Genomic DNA, 20,819 nt, shown 5'->3' on the forward strand with positions numbered 1-20,819 from the left:
AGAAAATGTTACATTATATAGGGCAGCGGTCCCCAACTGTTTTTGGCACCAGAAACTGGTTTTGTGGAAGACGATTTTTCCTCGGAAGGGGGAGTGGTGGAATGGTTCAGGCGGTAATGCGAGCAATGGGGAGCGATGGGGAGTAGCAGATGAAGCTGCTCATCTCTTGCTGTGCTGGCCCTGCTCCTAACAGGCTGTGAACCGATAGTGGTCTGTGGCACAGGGGTGGGGGACTCCTGATATAGGGGACTAGTGATTCAAATAATCTAGAAATGATCCAGATGTTGGAATTAGCAGAAAAAAATGGATTGCAGCAGACAGTTGAATAATATCTTTAAAGTGCTAAAAGGAAGAAAGAACTCTTAACGTAGAATTCTATATCCAGAGAAATTATCCATCAAGAATGAAAGTGAAATGAAAATAGTTTTACATAGAAGAAAACTAAGAGACTTTGTGTCCAGCAAGTCTGTACTACAAGAAATTATAAAAGGAGTTGCCTGAAGGGAAATGATACCAGATGAAAACTGGAATCTTCAGGAAGGAATGAAGAGTTTCAGAAATGCTAAATATCTAGTAAATGTAAAAACTATTTCCCTCTTAATTTCTTTAAAATACATATAATCGTTTAAAGCAAAGACTATAACATTATTGTGCTGGATTTAAAATGTATGGAGTAATAATGTATCTGACAACTATAGCACACAGATGGGAATTGAGGTCAATTGACTTAAACAACTGAAACAGTTCTATGTTTTATATGAAAAGATAAAAGATTAACTCTAAGTACACAATGAAAAGTTAAGGATGTATATTATAATCGCCAGAGCAATCACTAAAAGAATAATACAATGAAGCATAACTAAAATGCCAATAAGTAGATTTTAATTTAGAATGGAATTCAAAAAAAATATTCAGTGACACAGCAAACATAATCCCATCTGGCATTTTGTAGAAATGTACAAGCTAATTCTAAAAATTTATTTCAAAATTCAAAGGACCTAGACAAAGTCAGAAAACTTAATACACTTGACTTCAACATTTACTGTAAATACTGTAATCAAGACCATATGGTATCGACATAAGGATTGACAAATAGAGCAATGGAACAAAATACAGAGCCCAGAAATAGACCCACACTTACATAGTCATTTGATTTTTGGCAAAGATGCCAACACAATCAAAAAGAAAAAGTAAAGTCTCCTCCACACATGGTGCTGGAAAACTGGATATCCAAATAGAAAAAAATGGACTTCCATCCCTGTCTCAAGCCATACACAAAAACTAATTTGAGTAGGAACATACATCTAATGTAAAAATGTAATCCATAAATCTTTTAGAAGAAAACACAGGAGTATATCTCTATGACCTGGGGGTAGTCAAAAGTTTCTTAGATAGGACACAGAGAGCAATAATCATACAATTTAAAAATTGATAAATTAAACTTCATCAAAATTAAAAACATTGTTTATCAAAAGACACGATTAAGAAAATAAACACATAAGCCACATACTAGGAGAAAATATTCACAAAGTTTGTATCTGATAAAGGACTGGTATCCAGGATATATAAAGACAAATAATCTAATAAAAATGGGCAAAATATTTTAACAGAATATTCACAAAATATGTGAATGGCCAATAAACACATGAATATGTAGTCAATATCATTAGTCATTAGGAAATTGTTAATTAAAATCACAGTGAGATACCACTACACATCCATAAGAATGGCTAAAATTAAATAGACTGACAACACCAAATGCTGTCAAGAATTTGGAGCAACTGGAACGTGCATACATTTTTGGTGGGAGTGTAAAGTGGTAAAACCACTTTGCAAAAACACCTTGCAGTTATTTATAAAACTAAATATTCTGCAACCCTAATACCTAAAAATTCTATTCCTCAGTATTTTCCCAAGAAAAATGAAATAATTAGTCCACACAAAAACTTGTATATTAATGGTCATATCATTAGTATTCATAATACCTCCAAATTGGAAATAACTCATGGGTCCAGTAATAAGTGAATGGATAAAAACCTGTGGTATAGTCATACAATGGAATACGACTCAGCAATATAAAGGAATGAATTACTGATACACACAACAGCATGGATGAAACTTTAAAACATTATGCTGAATGAAAGAATCCTAAAACAAAAGAGCATAAACTGTATTATTCCATTTACATAAAGTTCTAGAATAGGCAAAGTGAATCTATGATAAAAAAGAAAACAGAACAAAAACAAACAAAAAACAGTGGTTTCCTGAGGCAGGGATAAGGGTAGGGATTGACCAGAAAAGGGCATGAGGAACTTTCTGAAGTTTTGGTAATGTTTTATATCTTGAAAGGGGCCTGGGTTACATGTGTATTAATTTTTCATATCTCACTGGTGGTTCAGTGAAGATGTATGCATCTCATTTTTATGTAACTGTAATCTCAAAAGGAAAAATTACCCTAAACCAATGCTGAACTCTAGTTCATGATAGGCATGCTGAAGTATTTAGGGAGAAGTGTATTGTCATCTGCAATTTACTTCGACTTGTATCAAAATAATAAGATGGATGATAAATGGATAGAGGGATAGGGAGATGAAGTGCTTGATAATGCAAAGTACAATGTAAATTGTAGAATCTAGGTGTTTGGTATATAGGTGTGCACTGTGAAATTCTTTCAACTTCTCTGTATGTTTTTAAATATTAATAAAATATTGGAGAAAAAAATAATGGTGGATGTGATTTATCAAGAAGTGTCCCTTATCTCCCCACATCTCTTCCTGTGTCTGATTTTTTCACGCTCACCCGTATTTAGTATCTGAATATCCCCCTCCTATTTTGTTTCCTGGGTTATAACTTGTCCCCTCACACTTCTCCCCACCCCCCGCCACCATGTTTCCGTAACTCCTATCTCTATCACTAACTCCATTTCAGAATATCCTCAGATAAGGGAGGTAATCAGCTTGTCCACTGGATCTTTTCAAGGGCCCTGCCCCATCTGATGGGACCTCCCATCCCTGGCTCCAACACCCCTCCCTGGCTCCCACTGAAAAGGATTAGCTTGCAGAGATCAAGCTCACAGTGTAGGGGAAATTGCAATGGACACACAAAGGCATCCATCCTGGCTTGTACGGTTGAAGATGGCCTTGTGTGGGGTTTTTGTTTTACCTTATATCCAGATCAAATGTGATGACCTCAGTTTATTACAGAGACAGTTTGCACAGAAAGCAGGCCCAGGCAATGTCATCAGGTCCTTCCCAGACAAACCATGATATATTTGCTTAGGAACCAAGATGAAATTCAGAGGTCTTGGAAGAAGTCCAACAGGCTTGATCACTGGTTCTCATCTTAGTTATGTTCCTGAGTGATGGTTGTGAATTAAGCTTAAAAGGAAATAAGTCTCCAAAACCTCCAGAACTAGATTTCAGAACATCTAGTCCAATGGTTCTCACCCTTGGCTGCACATTAAAATTACCCGGGCACTGATATTTTTTAAGGCTCCCCAAATGATTCTAGTGTGCAGGCCAAGCAAGTTAGATTATCCAGTCAGGATTCACTGGGATAGGCATACTAGTTGTGAAGATATTGAGAAATACTTTCTTCTTTTTTTAAAAGTTAATTTATATATTTTTGGCTGTGTTGGGTCTTCGTTGCTGTGCGCAGGCTTCCTCTAGTTGCAGCGAGCGGGGGCTACTCTTCATTGCGGTGTGTGGGCTTCTCATTGCGGTGGCTTCTCTTGTTGCAGAGCATGGGCTCTAAGCATGTGGGCTTCAGTGGTTGTGGCTTGCGAGCTCTAGAGCGCAGGCTCAGTAGTTGTGGCGCACGGGCTTGGTTGCTCCGCGGCATGTGGGATCTTCCTGGACCAGGGCTCGAACCTGTGTCCCCTGCGTTGGCAGGTGGATTCTTAACCACTGCACCACCAGGGAAGCCCGAGAAACATTTTCAATGAAGTTGGTAAATGCCCTGATACCTGAGTGCCCAGGACACATCATCTCTTCCAGTCCAGAAGCCCCAGACATCCCCACAATCAGTTACTAAACGGTTAATGTCTGCCCAGCAGGAGTCCTCCAGAACCCTGCTTCAGCATTTAGCCAGATTCCATTCTAATTAGTGCCCAGTACTGTACCCATTTTTAAATATTTCAAATACCACTTCTGCAGCCAGTGTTGAGAACCACTGATCTGGTCAATTCAGACAAGCATCTGAATCTTTTATCTGTACCACACCAAATAACTGGTCTGACTACATTTCTACCTTTGTCCACGCATATAACTCGCTTACGATCTTAAGCAAGTCATTTCCTCACTCTGAATCCCATCTGAAAAATGACAGGGTTGAACTAGGTCCTCTTTAAGCATGCTTCCATCTCTGAATTGTGTGGCACTGTGATTCTATGAATCATGAGTTCAGCAAAACTAAAAAAGTCTCCAAGAGAAGTGAGAGCCAAACGGATCCAGCCTCCTGTACCCAAACCAGCCAAAGAAAACCCACAGTGCGTGCTAAATGTATACTGCTCTTCTTAGGAGACACAAATCTTTCTTAAAGCTGCACACCTCTCCCAGCCCACCAAGTTATGGGCTTGGAACTTGAAGCGTGGAGATGAATTCTCCCTAACCTGAGCCAAAGATGCAAATGTTATTAGAGCTGATTATGAAGTTATCCCGTCCACGTTTAAAGCATGGTCCCAACATTTCCATTTACAGCTTCTTGCAGTAGTGACTTCCATAGAGGGTGACGCACTATAGGAAGACATAATCCATTTTACTTGTTCCATGTTTATTTGCCATCCGTTTCATTGAGTAACCCCTTGTTTGTGGATTATAGGGAAGAGGAGAAGTCAGTTGGTTTTTATTGGTCCCTCCAGAAATTTAAACAGCTTCAAGTTGTCCTCCCCCAGTGTATGCCTCTTTTGGCCAAGCGTGCCTTTGATTTTACAATCTCACAGCAATCCTCAGTGCTATGGCTTTTCAAGCACAGCTCACTTTATCTGGATCTTTTCACTTTTCACTTGATCTTTCCCAAGGCAATGTTCCCAAGTGGTAACTGGAACCATGTTTACGATAATCTGAAGTGAGATGGTGAGTTGGCAATTATGTAGGTCATGCAATCATTGTGAATGGCCTGAACTATCCAGGTCACTTGTCTATACTAACAAATAAATAGCGTAGTTGCCAGATCATTTCATTTCATGTAGTGGAGGTATAACTTATCATCTATGCTAATATCGCTGAAATGTACATCTATAATACTGATCTCTCACCCCAAGTGAGACCAATATCTCTCAAAGTTCAATGCAAAACTCAGAGCCCTCATCTCCATCTCCATTCCAATTGCCCTTATCCCAATGCACCAAATACTCCCCTGTGCCTCAGTACTGATTATTCCCCATATCCCCCAAGCCAGATACCAACAAAGATGAGACCATAATACAACAGTGCAAGGAAACATATGATCTATTTACCCAGTCAGGCCAGAGAAGACTGAATTGGAATGGAAGGAAGGGACTGGACCCACTTATCAACCAAAAGCCTGGTTGGCCTGGACCGGCTTGGTCGTTGAGCCACTTCCCTTTGCATCATCTTGGGACTCTACCCTCTTCCCGACATGAAATTCCCTCCACAGTATGTATTTGAAATAGTCAAAGTGTGCTCTGTGAAAAGACCCCCTGTGGCAGAGCCACTTGAAATACTATTTTAAATGCAGATTCCTGAGTCCTATCACAACCAATGAATACAGCCTAAAATTGAAGAACCAATGCTATTTATTTTGACCATATGACTTCATTTGCCTGATCCTTTATTTGCTCAATTAGCAAATGGAGCAATTGCCTTCCTACTTTACAGAGCTGCTTAGAGAGCGTTTTCATTTACATAGTCCATCACCATCTTCAGCTGAAAGTATCTAAACTTAGAGGCATCTTTCACTCTAAATTGTTTCCCCACATCAACTTCTTCATGCATATCAGTGGTACCACCATTACCCCCAGGATTCCAGAGTCAAACCTCAAAGTCCACAGCAACAAATTAGAATGAATCCATTGTTTGTTTCTGTTTTTTGTTGTTCTTTGTGGTTGGTCATTCCCCCCCCCCCACAGGGGAGAAAAAGGGTGGTGGATTAAAGCTTGCTTTGTTACCATTGCATAGACATTGTCACAGCATCATCTTTTTACAGCACAACCTCCAAGCCCTTATCAGGAGTGTACTCTTAGATGGAAATTTGAAGGAGTCTGCAGAAGTTCTGTTGCAAGAATCAAACACCTTGTAAGATACAAATTGGAGTAAGGCAGGCCCCAAGCAACTCCTACTTGGGGTCAATTTCACCCAGATCCATGAAATTTCTTCTCCTGAGTCCCAGAGACCGCTGGCTATCTAGCTTAAGCCTCTTTGTTGATTTCAAAGTAAGAAGGCTTCCACCTTCATTATCTAGCAAGTGCCCTTCACTATTACTAATCAGAAGCTTACATTTATGGAGCACTTCTATGCACCAGGTACTGTTCTGAAGACTTTACAAGCTTTCATAGCCAAGAAGTACAGCACTGGGGTTCAGACCCAGTCAGTGTGGTTGCAGTGTCTATGCTCTTAACCACCACACTCTCTGCTAACCATTGGCAGGCTTCAGCAACTAGACTGTGGGTGAAGCTGAAAGCTGTCTGCCCTGAAGAATCATCAGAACTTCCTCTTTCTGTCACCTCTGCCCAAGTGATGAGAACCTGCTACTAAGGATTTGGCGAAGCCCTTAAAAAGGCTCCTGCAGCCACATACATATATAGTAAAAGGATAAAGATATCCATGGAATGGTAACGACCCCGTTTAGGATGGAGGTAACCTCTGGAGGAAGAAGAGGGGGTGTGGTCGGAAAAAGGCACACTGGGAGCTCCAACTGCACTGATAATACTTGATTTCTTAAGCTGGGTGGTGGTTAAACAAGAAGGTACACATACCTTTTGTACATCTTAAATATTTCACAATACCGATTTTAAAAGGACTCCTAGGGGGACTTCCCTGGCAGTCCAGTGGTTAAGACTCAGCACTTCCACCACAGGGGGCACGGGTTCGATCCCTGGTTGGGGAACTAAGATCCCACATGCCGCTTGGCACGGCCAATAAATAAATGAAATTTTTTAAATTAAAAAATAAATAAAAGGACTCCTAGGGATTGCACTGTCTTAGACAGAGGGGAGAGTTCAGCCTACAGCATTGTGCTTACTGTACTAAGGCCTGAAGAATCTAGAAGTGGGTGTGCATCATTCTTGCTCACAAGGGAGGCTCTTTCAGTTTATAGTCTGTATTTCCTCTTGGCCATCCTAAATCCCTTTCAAGGTCTGGCAATGAGCAGTATCTTAATATTATTGATACTCATATTACCAAATCCTGGAATTTCATATTTCTAAACCTGTGAGGGATTGGGGCCTGTATATATGGGGAGGTGGGAGAGCAAGGTAAGGAACCAGGCAGAGGGTAAGGAGGGAAGAAAGACTGGAAGAAGAGTAAATACTTGAATAAGCTCCAAAGATGGAGAAAAAGGGGAAGAAAGAGAATGAAAGGAAATAAGAGCAGAAAATAAGGAGAATGACAGGGCCTAGAGACACACACACACACACACACACACACACACACACACACACACACAAATGGACAGAGAGGCCAGGGAGAGAAAAAGAAGGAATAGTATAAGGAAACGGAAAGAAGGGAGGCTGAAAAGAAATGGAGAAGATGTAAATAAGAGCAAAAAGATAATAAGTATTATTAATTGAGGACCTACTGTGTTCCAGACACTGTGCTGAGTCCTTTATAAATATTATCTCAAGTGACCATCCCCGTACCCCACCACCAGTAAACCCATGAGATAGGCATTAATAGGCCCACATTCCACAGATGAGAAAAGTGAGATTCAGAGAACTTAAGACATTTTCCCTATGTCACACAGCTTGATAGAATGCAGTTTGACCTCAGATCTGAGTTACCTCAAAGGTTGGGAGCTGAACAAGTGGGCTTGCTGCCTCCCAGCAGAAGCCATGAGAAAGAAGAAGAAATGATGTTGGAGAAGGGAACGGAAATCCTCCTACGTACAGGGCCCCACCAGGGAGCAGATGTGCGGGAGGAGGCTGGCTGGGCCTGTGGCGCCCTGAAGGTTGCCCACCTTGTCAACGGCAGCCCAGCTCAGCTCCAGCTGATCGCTGCTTTGCAGGAATGTGGGCCAGCTTTACCAGATACTCTGGTTTTTAGGTAAAGTTCAAAATCCAGATTTTTTTAAAAGGAAATCTCATGATTGTTTATTGTTAAAAACAACAAAAAAATTATTGGGGGAAAAAAAACCACCCTGTGGGCCAAATAAAACCCAATTATGGGCTGAATTTGGCTCACCAGTCACCAGTTTGCAACTTCTGGATGAAGAATGGCAGATAAAACAGAAAGGAAGAAGAGAGAAATAAGGATCAGAGAACAAGAAAGAGAGGAAAAGAGAAAGCAGGAGAAAAGGAGAAAGATTAAAAAAGAAAAAGAAGTCGGGAATTCCCTGGCGCTCCAGTGGTTGGGACTCTGTGCTTTCACTGCCCTGGGCCCGGGTTCCATCCCTGGTCATGGAACTGAGATCCCTCAAGCCCAGCAGCGCGGCCAAGTAAATAAATAAATGTCAGAAAAGAGAGAAGGATCAAATAAAGGGCAGTGCAAGAGGGAAAGGAGCAGGGGGTTGAGGGAAGCCCAAGAGGTAGAGGGGAAGCAGAAAGCTAGCAGAGGAAGAAGCAAAGAGCTCAGAAGAGAGAAGTAAGAGGAAGATCAAAGGATGAGAGGGGAAGAACACGTAGAAGAGAGCAGCCTCCACCCAGCAACCCTGGGGGGGGACCCTGGACCAGTCGGTGGCAAGGCCGAGGTGAGGTGGGAGACCCAGCCAACCCCATTTCTTGGGCTTGCTCTCTCCCATTGAAAGGTGGAGCTGTTTTCCTCTCTGGAAGCAATCGCTCCTCCTCCCCGAGACACAGGGTGGTAGCAGCTGCAGCATCGGCTACATGGCAGGGTGAGGCCCCTCAGGGCCATCTCTGGGGCTGGACAGCAGGCCGAGTGGAGCCCTCTGCTGGCCGGCACTGTCTAGCCCATTAGGGAGCTTTCAAAGCCGGGTTAGAGCTGCAGGGAATGGGCCGGCCACACCCTTTCCTGGCATCTGTTGGGAGCTTGTGCAATAGAGCAGTAGCCATGGTAACCCTGTGTGCCGCTACCCTGTTTGGATTCACAGAAGGGGTTGAATTTTGCATCAGGACAGCCACATTCAGAAAAGACTGATCCAGTCTGTCCCAGCCCCCTGGGCCCCCTCCCTCTGGAAGCCCCAGGCAAAACATGGAGAGAGGAATATTGGGCAGAAGAGATTCTACAGTCTCTAGTCCTTCCCCTTCCTGGGCCTCATATTTCTCCCCCAGGGGGCTTTATTGGGTCAGACGGTCCCTAGACCTCAAGGTTAGAAAGGAACTCAAAGATAATTCCTGCAACAAACTCCAACATTAAACTTAATGCCCCACACGTCCCCAAATGATACGTTTTAGTACCACCTGTGGCTTCTCAGAGAGCCAAACTCACAGTGGCCATTTCCAGGTACTAAGACTCTTCATACATATATATTCTAAATACCAAACAGGTTGCTCAAATTGGGCTATATTTTCAATGTTTACATGGCACACAATTACACTTTGAACTAAAAAAATGCACATCAGTTTGCTTCTATCTGCTCACTAAGAGTTAACGATTAATGTATTTTTGGACAGATGCCACAGTTTGGAATCTTTGCAGCTAAATAATGTCACAGGGTTGTTAATATACCAGTGACTATTATGCCAATTAAGAGTTTGGCTGATGACCATGAACCACTCATAATCTACAGCCTAATTCTAATTTAAATGTTCCACGGCAGATGGCAATGTTCTACAACATTATTGTGCTAGTCACAAGATAATTGCCAGATTTATTTTTAAAATGAACTCACAGTGCAGTACAAGTAGTGGGCGGGGTGATGAGACAGAAGTTTAAAGTTATATGATGAATATCTTCTTTTCAGTGTGCACTATACAGTGTACAGTCATGACTGTACACTGTATATCGAGAAATTCATTCAGTGATGACTTCAGAAGTCTAAAGTTGAAGCCTTTTGTGAATACACTGCCCAGGTCAAATGCCCTCCTTTCTTGTCCCCCGTCTCCATGCCTTTGGAGGGGATTATTTACTTTTTAGTAGTGGACTCTTGGAGGTAAAAGACTTCAAACATCTTGACTGGGGGCATTTTAGACATTAGAATGGGGTAATGGGTTTTGGAGATTTAATGCCCTTCAAATGACATCATGATATGGCTCCTTACTCCTACCTCTTGCCAAAATCTGAATTGAGGTGGCAGCATGATAGGGGGACTGGTCCTTTTAATGATCTTTCTTTTGAATTATGAAATAATAATAATTTTTAAAATGAGCTCCTAGATACAGAGAACATATAGGTAGTTGCCAGAGGCAGGAGGTGAGGGGTGGGCAAAATGGGTAAAGATGGTTAAAAAGTACAAACTTCCAGTTTAAAATAAATAAGTCCTGGGCATGTAATGTACAGCATGGTGACTATAGTTAATACTCTATTGCATATTTGAAAGTTGCTAAGAGAGTAGATTTTAAAAGTTCTCATCACAAGAAAAAAATTTTTTGTGACTATGAATGATGACAGATGTTAACTAGATTTATTGTGGTGATCGTTTTGCAATATATGTAAATATCCAATCATTTTATTGCACATCTGAAACTAATATAATGTTATATGTCAATTATACCTCAATTTAAAGTAAATACAGACTGGAAAAAAATTACAAAATATTTCAAACATGCTGTTACAAATGACCACTCAATTTAGCAGCTTAAAAGAACCATGATTTTATGCTCATGGAATCAGCAGGTCAGGAACTTAGAAAGGGCACAATGGGGAAAGATTTCTCTGCTCCATGATGTGGGAAAACTTGAAGTCTGGGAGTAACTTGATGGCTAGGGGCTGGAATTATCTAAAATCTTGTTCACTCACATGCCTGGTGCCTGGGCTAGGAAGACTCAAAGATTAGAAGTGCTAGCCAAAGTGCCTACATGTGTCCTGTCCACACGACTGGCTTCCTCACTGTCCAGTGACTTCAAGGTAATCAAACTTCTTCCATGGTGACTCAGGGCTCCCAGAGTAAGTGTTCTAGCAATCGAAGTGGAAATGAAAGCACCTTTTCTGATCTAGTCTCAGGACTCACATAGGGTCGCTCCCACAACCTCCTATGGGGTACAATGAGCCTGCAAGATTCAACAAGAATCCTAAAATCCATATGGAACCACAAAAGACCTCAAATAGCCAAAGTGAGCTTGAGAAAGAAGAACAGAGTTGGAGGCATCACACTTCCTGACTTCAAACTATATTACAAAGCCATAGTAATCAAAACAGTATGGTTCTGGCACAAACACACACACACATAGACCAATGGAACAGAATAGAGAGCCCAGAAATAAACCCATGCATATATGGTCAATGAATCTTTGACAAGGTGGCCAAGAACACACAATGGGGAAAGGATAGTCTCTGCAATAAATGGTATTGGGAAAACTGGATAGCCACATGCAAAAATAATGAAACTAGACCCCTAGCTTACACCATTCACAAAAGATTAACTTGAAATGAATTAAAGACTTAAATGTAAGACCTGAAACTATAAAACTTCTAGAAGAAAATATAGGGGAAAAGCTCCTTGATTGGCCTTGGCAATCATTTTTTGGATATGACACCAAAGCAGGGGCAATAAAAGCAAAAATAGACAAGTGAGATTACATCAAACTAAAAAGCCTCTGCACAGCAGAAGGAAACACTCAACAGTGAAGGAAACAATCAATAGTGTGAAGAAGCAATCTATGGGAGAAAATATTTGCAAACCATATATCTGATAAGAGGTTATAAGGAATTCCTACAACGAAATAGCAAAATAATAATCATCATAATCATCTAACTAAAAAAATGGGCAGAGGACCAAAATAGATATTTTCCCAAAGAAGACATACAAATGGCCAATAGGTACACAAAAAGATGCTCAACATCACTAATAATCTGAGAAATGCAAATCAGTCACCTCATAGCTCACACCCCACACCAAGAAAAAACAAGAGTTAATGAGGATGCGGAGAAAAGGGACCCCTTGTGCACTGTTGGTGGGAATGTAAATTGATGCAGCCACTATGGAAAACAGTATGGCGGTTCCTCAAAACGTTAAAAATAGAACTACCATATGATCCAGCAATACCACTTCTGGGTATTTATCTGAAGGAAAAGAAATAAGTATCTTAAATCAGCTATACTCCAAAAAAATTTTTGAAAAAAGAAATCAGTATCTTGAAGAGATATCTGTACTCCCATGTTCCTTGCAGCATTATTCATGATAGCCAAGATATGGAAACAACCTGTAAACAGATGAATGGATAAAGAAACTGTGGTACACACACACATCATGTGTGTATGTATGCATATATATATATAATTCAGCCAAAAAAATGAAATTCTACCATTTACATGAATGAAACTAGGGAACATTATGCTAAGTAAAATAAGCCAGAGAAAGGCAAAAACACTTGCTAAGAGAGAAGGTCTTAAGCATTCTCACCACACATACACACACACATCGTGTGTGTGTATGCATATATATATATATAATTCAGCCTAAAAAATGAAATTCTACCATTTACATGAATGAAACTAGAGAACATTATGCTAAGTAAAATAAGCCAGAGAAAGACAAATACACTTGCTAAGAGAGAAGATCTTAAGCATTCTCACCACACACACATACACACACACACATACACACACACAGGTAAATATGTGAGGTGATGGATGTGCTAATTAACTTGATTGTGGTAGCCATTTCACAATGTGTACATACATCAAATCACCACATTGTACACTTTAAATATACAGTGCAATGTTATTTGTCAATTATAACCCCATAAAGCTGGGAAAAAATAACCAAATGGAACAAATTCAAAATACCAACAACAAAAAAACTCTATAAGAGGGGACAGAGTCACCCCCCCATCTATAGGAAAAGTGTCAAAGATTTACACATTTAGAAACTACTACACATATTAAAATATAGGGAGTAATATAAAAATAAAACACCAAAGTATCCATGACCCAGAATTTGTGCATTAACATTCTTGCTAGGGTTCTTTCAGATGATTTTTTTAAACAAATAAAATGCCACTTTTAAAGAAAGGACTCCAGCCTATTGAATTTCCTGTTCCAGTATCTGCAGACTGTTGATGTAGAAATTCTCCTTTATAATAATAGGGAGCATTTTTAGAGCTCCTGCTAGGTGCCAGGCACTGTACTTTTTAGGTAGCTTTCTCTCAACAACCTATTAAGAGGGTATGACAAACATCCCCAGCTGATAGACAGAAAAAGACCCCAAGACTTAGAGAGGTAAGTTGCCCAAGGACACAAAGCTAAGGGTTCTAGTCATTTCTACAAATATTTATTGAGTATCTACTATGTGCCAAGCCAGACATGGCCCCTTGCTTTATCCATATAACTTATAACCTAGTGGGAGTCAGGTCATAACAATAAAGATTAAAGAAAGGACTATGAAAGAACTATATAGCTAATGTCTTAGAGAAGTCAGGAGAACACAGAACAGAGTCAATATTTGAACCCAGGCAGCCTAGTTCTAAATCTGCATGCTCAACCCTTGTACTATACAGATTCATAATTTTTAGTTTGGTTTAGAATTGAGACCTAATAAAATTAGGTCTGTGGCACGTGGCCTCCTTTCCTCTAACCACTAGGCTGTATGTCCTCCCCTTTGCCTTCATTTAAATTACTCTTCCCAGCATTTACTGCTTCGCGCTTACTTATTTTGCTTCTTGTCTCAGATTTTCCTGGTAGAACTCTCTTGGCAATAAGAAATCTTGTCACAGAGAGGTTCTATAAAGCAGACATGTTTAGACTATCTTTAGTAAAATAAAGTGGCCTCCTCCACCACAATGAACAATGTTGAGCATATATTGAAACCTCAGAAGTCCCCAAGTCCAAATTCATCCATCCTGTATTATAAAGGCATAAGGCTGCTTTTATCATTCGGTAAAATAATCGTTGAATGATTTTCTTGGAAACTCTAACAGCTGGGAGGGGAAATTAAGTGCTTTGGGCCCCTTGGGGATATAATTAGATCTTCCAGGACTATTTGACTAGGTTATGTTGCCCGAGGCCTTTGGAGAGAAAAAAAAAAAGGTTGATATTTTCACCCACGTTGAACTCAAGCATGTGACACACATGTTTGTGAGATTCCCCATTATGTGCCAGTCTGGGGTTGTACTTTTATTACAATCAGGTTATGCTTTTCTCTTGCAATTTAATTTTATGCCATCGATATGGTGGGTCTTAATGAAAACGTCAGACTTTTTTTGTGTTTAGAAATAATGACACAGGAAATGAGTTGGGTACCCCTATGTGGCAAGTAAATACATTAGAACAAAATCCAGCTATGAGATTCTTTCTTTCCTGGCCTCAGTTCTGCACCTGCTCAGTGCCTGGTTTCCTGGGGCTTAATGGGAAAGAAAGGCAAAGGTCCTGACTTCTCTTTTCAGATTGACCAGGCTTATTTGTTTTTGCTTTTTTTAACAGTTTAAAAAAATTGAGATACAATTGACATACCCTAACCTGGACTCTTTTAAAGTATACAATTCAGTGGTTTTGAGTATATTCAAGGAGTTGTCAAAACATCACCACTATCTAATTCCAGAACACTTTCCCCACCCCAAAAGCAATCCCCATACCTACCAGCAGTCACACTCCACTCCCACCCACCGCGACCTACTTTCTGTTTCTATAGATCTCCCTCTCCTGGATATTTCATATAATGGAACCAGGCCTCTTTTGCCTCTTTCTCCTTTCCCCTTCTCTCTCTCTGACTCCCTGCAAAGTCAGGCTCCTAGAATGCAAGGATGGTCTGTAGGGCGGGGCTGGACCTGTCTGAAACAGGTTTTCTTTTCTTGTTTTCTCTGCCTTGCTAGCTCATCTGCCTTTTCATTCTCTCCTCTCTTTGTTTAAACCTACTCTCATTTAATCCATTCACAAGTATTGATTGGACACCAGGTACAACTAACTCATAATATATAAAATTGAGTACTTAACATGAGTCAAGAAAGCTGTCCTAATAGCTTTATTTGCTTTAACTCTTTTGATACAGCTGAATGAGGTGGGTATTATTATTATCATCAGTCCCATTTTACAGTTGATTAAACTGGGGCATGGAAAGATTCAGGGACTTACATGCAGCCAGTCAGCGCCAGGGCTGGGATATGCGTGGTGTTCCGTGCCAGGGGCAGGAGGTGGGGATGGCAGGCCGGGTGAGCAAAGAAAAGACATGGCTCCTGACCTCAAGGAGGAGAATCACACACACATGCGATATTGAAGCAACAGTGTAAGAGAACGGTTTTCAAGTGTTAGTGTGCCTCAGAATCACCTGGAGGCTTGTGGAAACACAAATTGCCAGCCCCTCCCTCCAGAGTTCCTGGTTCGGTAGGTCCCGGATAGGGCTGGAGAAACTGCACTTCTAACAAGTTTCCAGCTGAGGGCCTTTGTTGCTGCACGCAGGCTTTTCTCTGGTTGCGGTGAGTGGGGGGCTACTCTTCGCTGCGGTGCGTGGGCTGCTCACTGCAGTGGCTTCTCTTGTTGCAGAGCACGGGCTCTAGGCGCGCGGGCTTCAGTAGTTGTGGCATGCGGGCTCAGTAGTTGTGGCTCACGGGCTCTAGAGGGCAGGCTCAGTAGGTTGATCTTGCTGGGCCGAGGCCCTCACTGGGAGAACCACTATCTTCGAGCATAGCTGTCATAGTTGCACCTGGAAATGTAGCAGCTATAAGTACAAGTATTTAGAAAAAGTATGAGCTTTGGCGTGATGTCGGTGTTGCAGGATGAGTTACCTGAAGATGTTGGCAAAAGGGAGAAAAACCTCAGATCAGGAGGATTAGATCTCTTCCCTCTTATATGTCTCCTGTGTTTCCCCGCCTCTTGCTCCTTGCATGTCAAGTTCAAGCTGCACCCAAGGCCCTTCACAATATGGCTGCGGCAGGTCTCTCTAGCTTCACAGTCCCGACCTCTTAGCAGCCCCTTTACAGTTTAGCAATTCCAAGTTGCTCTGGGTTCCCAACCTTCCATGGCAGTTCATTCCCTGCTGTTGTTTCCTCTGCCTGAAATGTCCTCGCTCATGTCCCCTACTCACCCAAGGCCTCCTGGCTCTACCAGGCTCTGCCACATACTGACCACGTGACCTTGAGCAAGTTAGTTACCTTCTATGTGCCTCAGTGTCCTCGTCTGTAAATGAAGATAATAATCGGGCTATTGTAAGGATTAAATAAGGTAATACTTATTAAACACTCAGGACAGAGTCTATGCATATTCAAAAATATTAAGTATTTTCACTACTACTATTATTATTATCCATTTTACTAAACCCAGCATAGGCATTACCTCCACCAGAAAGTCTTCCTTGTGATTCTCAGCCCACGCCTACTGATGTTATTAGTGATTCTCTCTCTCTCCTGTACTTCCTCTGTACCTAATACATGCTTCAGTTCAAGTTCCTGCTCCGTCACTTGCTGGCTGTGTGATCCTGAGCAAGTCACTTAATCTCTCTGAACCTAGGTTTCCTCATCTGCAAAACGAAGATAATAATAGCACCACAGTATCCATCTCATAGGATTATTGCATACATGAAAGAAGGCAATGCATGAAGCAGCTCTAAGCACAGTGCTCAGTACTTAGTAGAGGCTCAATAAATGTTTGCCAGAGTTATTTTTTTATCATAATACAAATAATCAGTCATATTTATTGAAACATTAATGTATGCTAAGCACTTTGCAAATGCCTTTTGTGTATTTTTTTTAACATCTTTATTGGAGTATAACTGTTTTACAATAGTGTGTTAGTTTCTCCTTTACAACAAAGTGAATCAGTTATACATATACATATGTTCCCATATCTCTTCCCTCTTGCGCCTCCCTCCCTCCCACCCTCCCTATCCCACCCCTCTCATGGTCACAAAGCACAGAGGTGATCTCCCTGTGCTATGCGGCAGCTTCCCACTAGCTATCTAATTTACATTTGGTAGTGCATATATGGGGTCAGGTTTTTAAATTTAGATATAAGAAAGTTCAATATTCTATAAATAAGAATATCTTAAGTACTCATGAACATAACAAGAAGTATAATGTAGTGTCCAATTAATTGATTAGTAGTAAGGTCCTCTGTTCCCTTAAGAAACTATAATATAGTTAATTAAAGGAGATAACCAGAAAATACAAGTTAATGGTTCCTGAAATACATTGTCAATGGTTTCTGCCTACTGGCTTTAAGAACAACTGTTTATATCTAATATTCAACAAAATATTTTGCATCAAAATAATTATCTTACTTGTAACAAAAGCAGCTGGAGAAGATGATCATAGCAATTATGCAGACAGCCATAGAAATGAGCAAAGCCAGCCATCGAATGCTGCCATCGAAAAATGGACCTGATAATGGAAGTAAACAATGAAAAAGACATATTACCTTTCGATCACATCTTAAAAGGAAAAAATAACTTGTAGTGTTGAACTCTAGAAAGCTTGCTTATTGTTAAAACCAGAGAAAATATTTCACTGAGAATCATGATTGCACTTTTCTCTGCTAACCTACCTATAACAACAGGGGGCAGTGTAGGTTGTAAATACTGGTTACATAAGTTGGTCCGACAACATTCTATTGTCCGGCGTAGCTGGGCTTTTGGTGAATCCTAAAGGAAGAAAATTAGAAATAATCTGATACACGAAACTGATAATTAATTTTTAAAATATTCATAAAATACAGTTTCTAATTCAGTGAGTGAAAAGGACCTGCTAAGTTTGTGTGAAAGTGATTATTGAAAAATTTAAATCTATCGTGAAATAGTGTTGTAAAGACTCTAAAATGTTTTTTCTTAAGAAGAATGTATGTATGTGCATGGTGTGTTAGAACACTAGACTATAACTTAATTACAGATAAACAAAAGTTTATATATATTTTTCACCCAAAATTTGGCATATCTTAAGATATGACTATTCATTTGTTTTTAGTAAAAAAGTATTTAAAATCATGAGATCTTTTCCTAAAAAACATGGGTAATACATTTTATTACAGTGATAGACTAGCAGGGTAAATATGATCTCATAGTAGTATTGAGACTTAGTTGGATGAGACTTAAGATCTGACTAAAAAGTGGAGCGTGTCCTAGGCCAAAGAAATGACAGGTTAGAAAAGGTAGTCAAGTAGGCAGAAGATACAGTTGATTCTGCCTATAACAACTATGTTGAAACTAATGAACCTGGTATGGAAGCAAGTTGAAGTGTATGTGGTGAGGATAAGGGCAAAATATAGAAACAATATTTCTGAGAGTTTTTGGGAGACCACCAACCAGATATGTGTCCCTAATAGATCAGAAAATGAGCACAGGGAAAGACTGTAGTCATGGGAACAGATACCAAAAATTATATGTGAAGTTTTATTTGATTAAAAGTACAGTATTTGAGAAGTTCTTAACTTGAATGCTGACATTTCAGCACTACCTGGAAGAAGTGCCATTCCAGACCAAAACAGTAACAGAAAGGAATTGTCTGTCGTCATAGAAGTAGCAAGAATATAAGCAGAAATCAACCTTCTTATTCTTAAATATCAGATGGGTAGAAAGGAGAAACCCCGGTATAATCAGGTATTCCTTTAAAAATGTGAAAATGAGATTCCATAGGGGAATCTATATGGGATTCTATAAGGGACTTGAGATTATATAAGAGAAGGTAAGATGGGTCAAGAGTACTTGGAAACCTCCAAAAGCACAAGTTTTACATTTTAACTGAATTTTTAACTTTCTAACAATTTTTTTTACCTTTAAATGATCATAAAAAGAAAGAGAAAAGAGAGACATGTCAGAAGTTACACAGGTGACTCTGAAAAAAATATCCCAGATCTAGAGAAAACTTACATGAAGGATGGAATGAAGAGTATACAACTAAAGATGAATAAAAGAAGCGTGAAGCATCCAAGAATAGTCCCAGTATGGCTAAAGTTCAAAATGAGCTCAGCCTTGCAGGACAGAAAATGTAAAGAAAAATCAGGAAGGGGTTTTTGGCAGTGCTAGAAGAAAGACCACCAAGCAATGGATGTAGTATTGCCGACAAAATACCAGGTAATGGAGGACAAAGAAAACGAACACTTCCTTAACTCTCGTTTTGTTTCAGTCTTCTCTATCAAGGATGATTACAGGAATGAAGAAGGCAGACCAAACGCTAGTAAGTGGGATTGGTATCCCAGAAGTATGCAGAGACCCTACAATGTTTCTGTGTTCTGTCTGAATTCCCATCTTCTCAGCTAGGTGAATTACATCACAGGAAGTTGAGAGCACTTCGGAGAAGGCTGAAAGCGGTATGATTTAAAGATTTTAGAAACGAGGAGTGCTGTAAACCAGATAGCTAAATGTTACATTACTTTTAAAAGGGAAAGAAAGACTTTGCCAACAACAGATTGGGGGCAGCACAGTATTATGGAAACAAGGATTTGGGAATCAAATAGCTTAAATCACAGCTTTGCCATTTATTAACTTTGTGACCCTAAGCAATGAACTTACTTCTCTCTGGGCTTTAGTTTCCTCTGCTATAAGACGGAGGATAAAAAATATCTGCCTCATAGGGTAACTGGGAGAAAATGAGGTAAAATATACCAAGCACTTAGCATATTAAATGCAAATAGTAAATGTTAAATAAATTAATTCTTCTTCCTCTAGTGAATGTGACACAGATCCCAGTTGACATTCTAGAATAAGTCACAAATGCTTGTAATCTCCTGGAAGACTGACTCAATGTGGCTTCACTGAGAACAAGCAACATGAAACTCACATCTTTCTTATGTAGGTTAACTACTGCACACAGCCATGTGCAGACCAGGCACACTTCTCCTTGGGGAATCAACGCTTTTCCTGTGGCCCCTCCCTTTATTTCATAGGCCTCAAATTAGGTCTTACCTTGCACTGAAAATCAGATCCTTCATATTTCATACACCCTGAAGCCAATGTGGTTTCTCCTTGGTCATCTTCTTCTATGATGGCAAAGCAATGCCCATTAGTTCTAAAAGAAAAAAAGCCAAAAAACCAAAACCAACTTCACATTGGAAAGTACTAATTAAATCTTGGTATGAATGTGACCAGTTACTGATGGCTTTTAGTTCTGAATTAGAATTACATTCACATTTGACTTACTGGCAAAACCGTATGCGTTTTAAGGCAAGTGAAAATTGTCACATCTGAACTAAAACCTAAAGGTCTAATAAAAATCCTGTGTCAGGTAGAAAAGGATTTTCTATTAAACAAGTCCCACCAAATATGAAATACTATGTAACTTCTCTTTGCTAATCATAGTCATGTGATCACAGAAAGATGATTTATACAACTTTATAAAGTAAATAATCTTAACGTTTAAAAATATACTTAAAAATAACTTTGTCTCTTTTCATCCATAAGATTTTCAGTATTCCCATACTGTACACAATAATAAATAAAAACAAACTTTCCTGTGAAACATAAAAATAGATTCAATGACAAAGAAAAGTATATTTGGGAAGACCAGACTAAGATCCTGAGAGGCACTTTTTATTTAACATGATAGGAAAAGAGGGAGAACTTCTGAATAGCTGAATTTTCAAGAAATTTATATAAATGTATTTGTATTTAATAAAATGTTATCGGGGCTTCCCTGGTGGCGCAGTGGTTAAGAATCCGCCTGCCAATGC

Source organism: Physeter macrocephalus, chromosome 21, assembly GCF_002837175.3.
Source record: "Physeter macrocephalus isolate SW-GA chromosome 21, ASM283717v5, whole genome shotgun sequence".
Lineage (NCBI taxonomy): Eukaryota > Metazoa > Chordata > Mammalia > Artiodactyla > Physeteridae > Physeter > Physeter macrocephalus.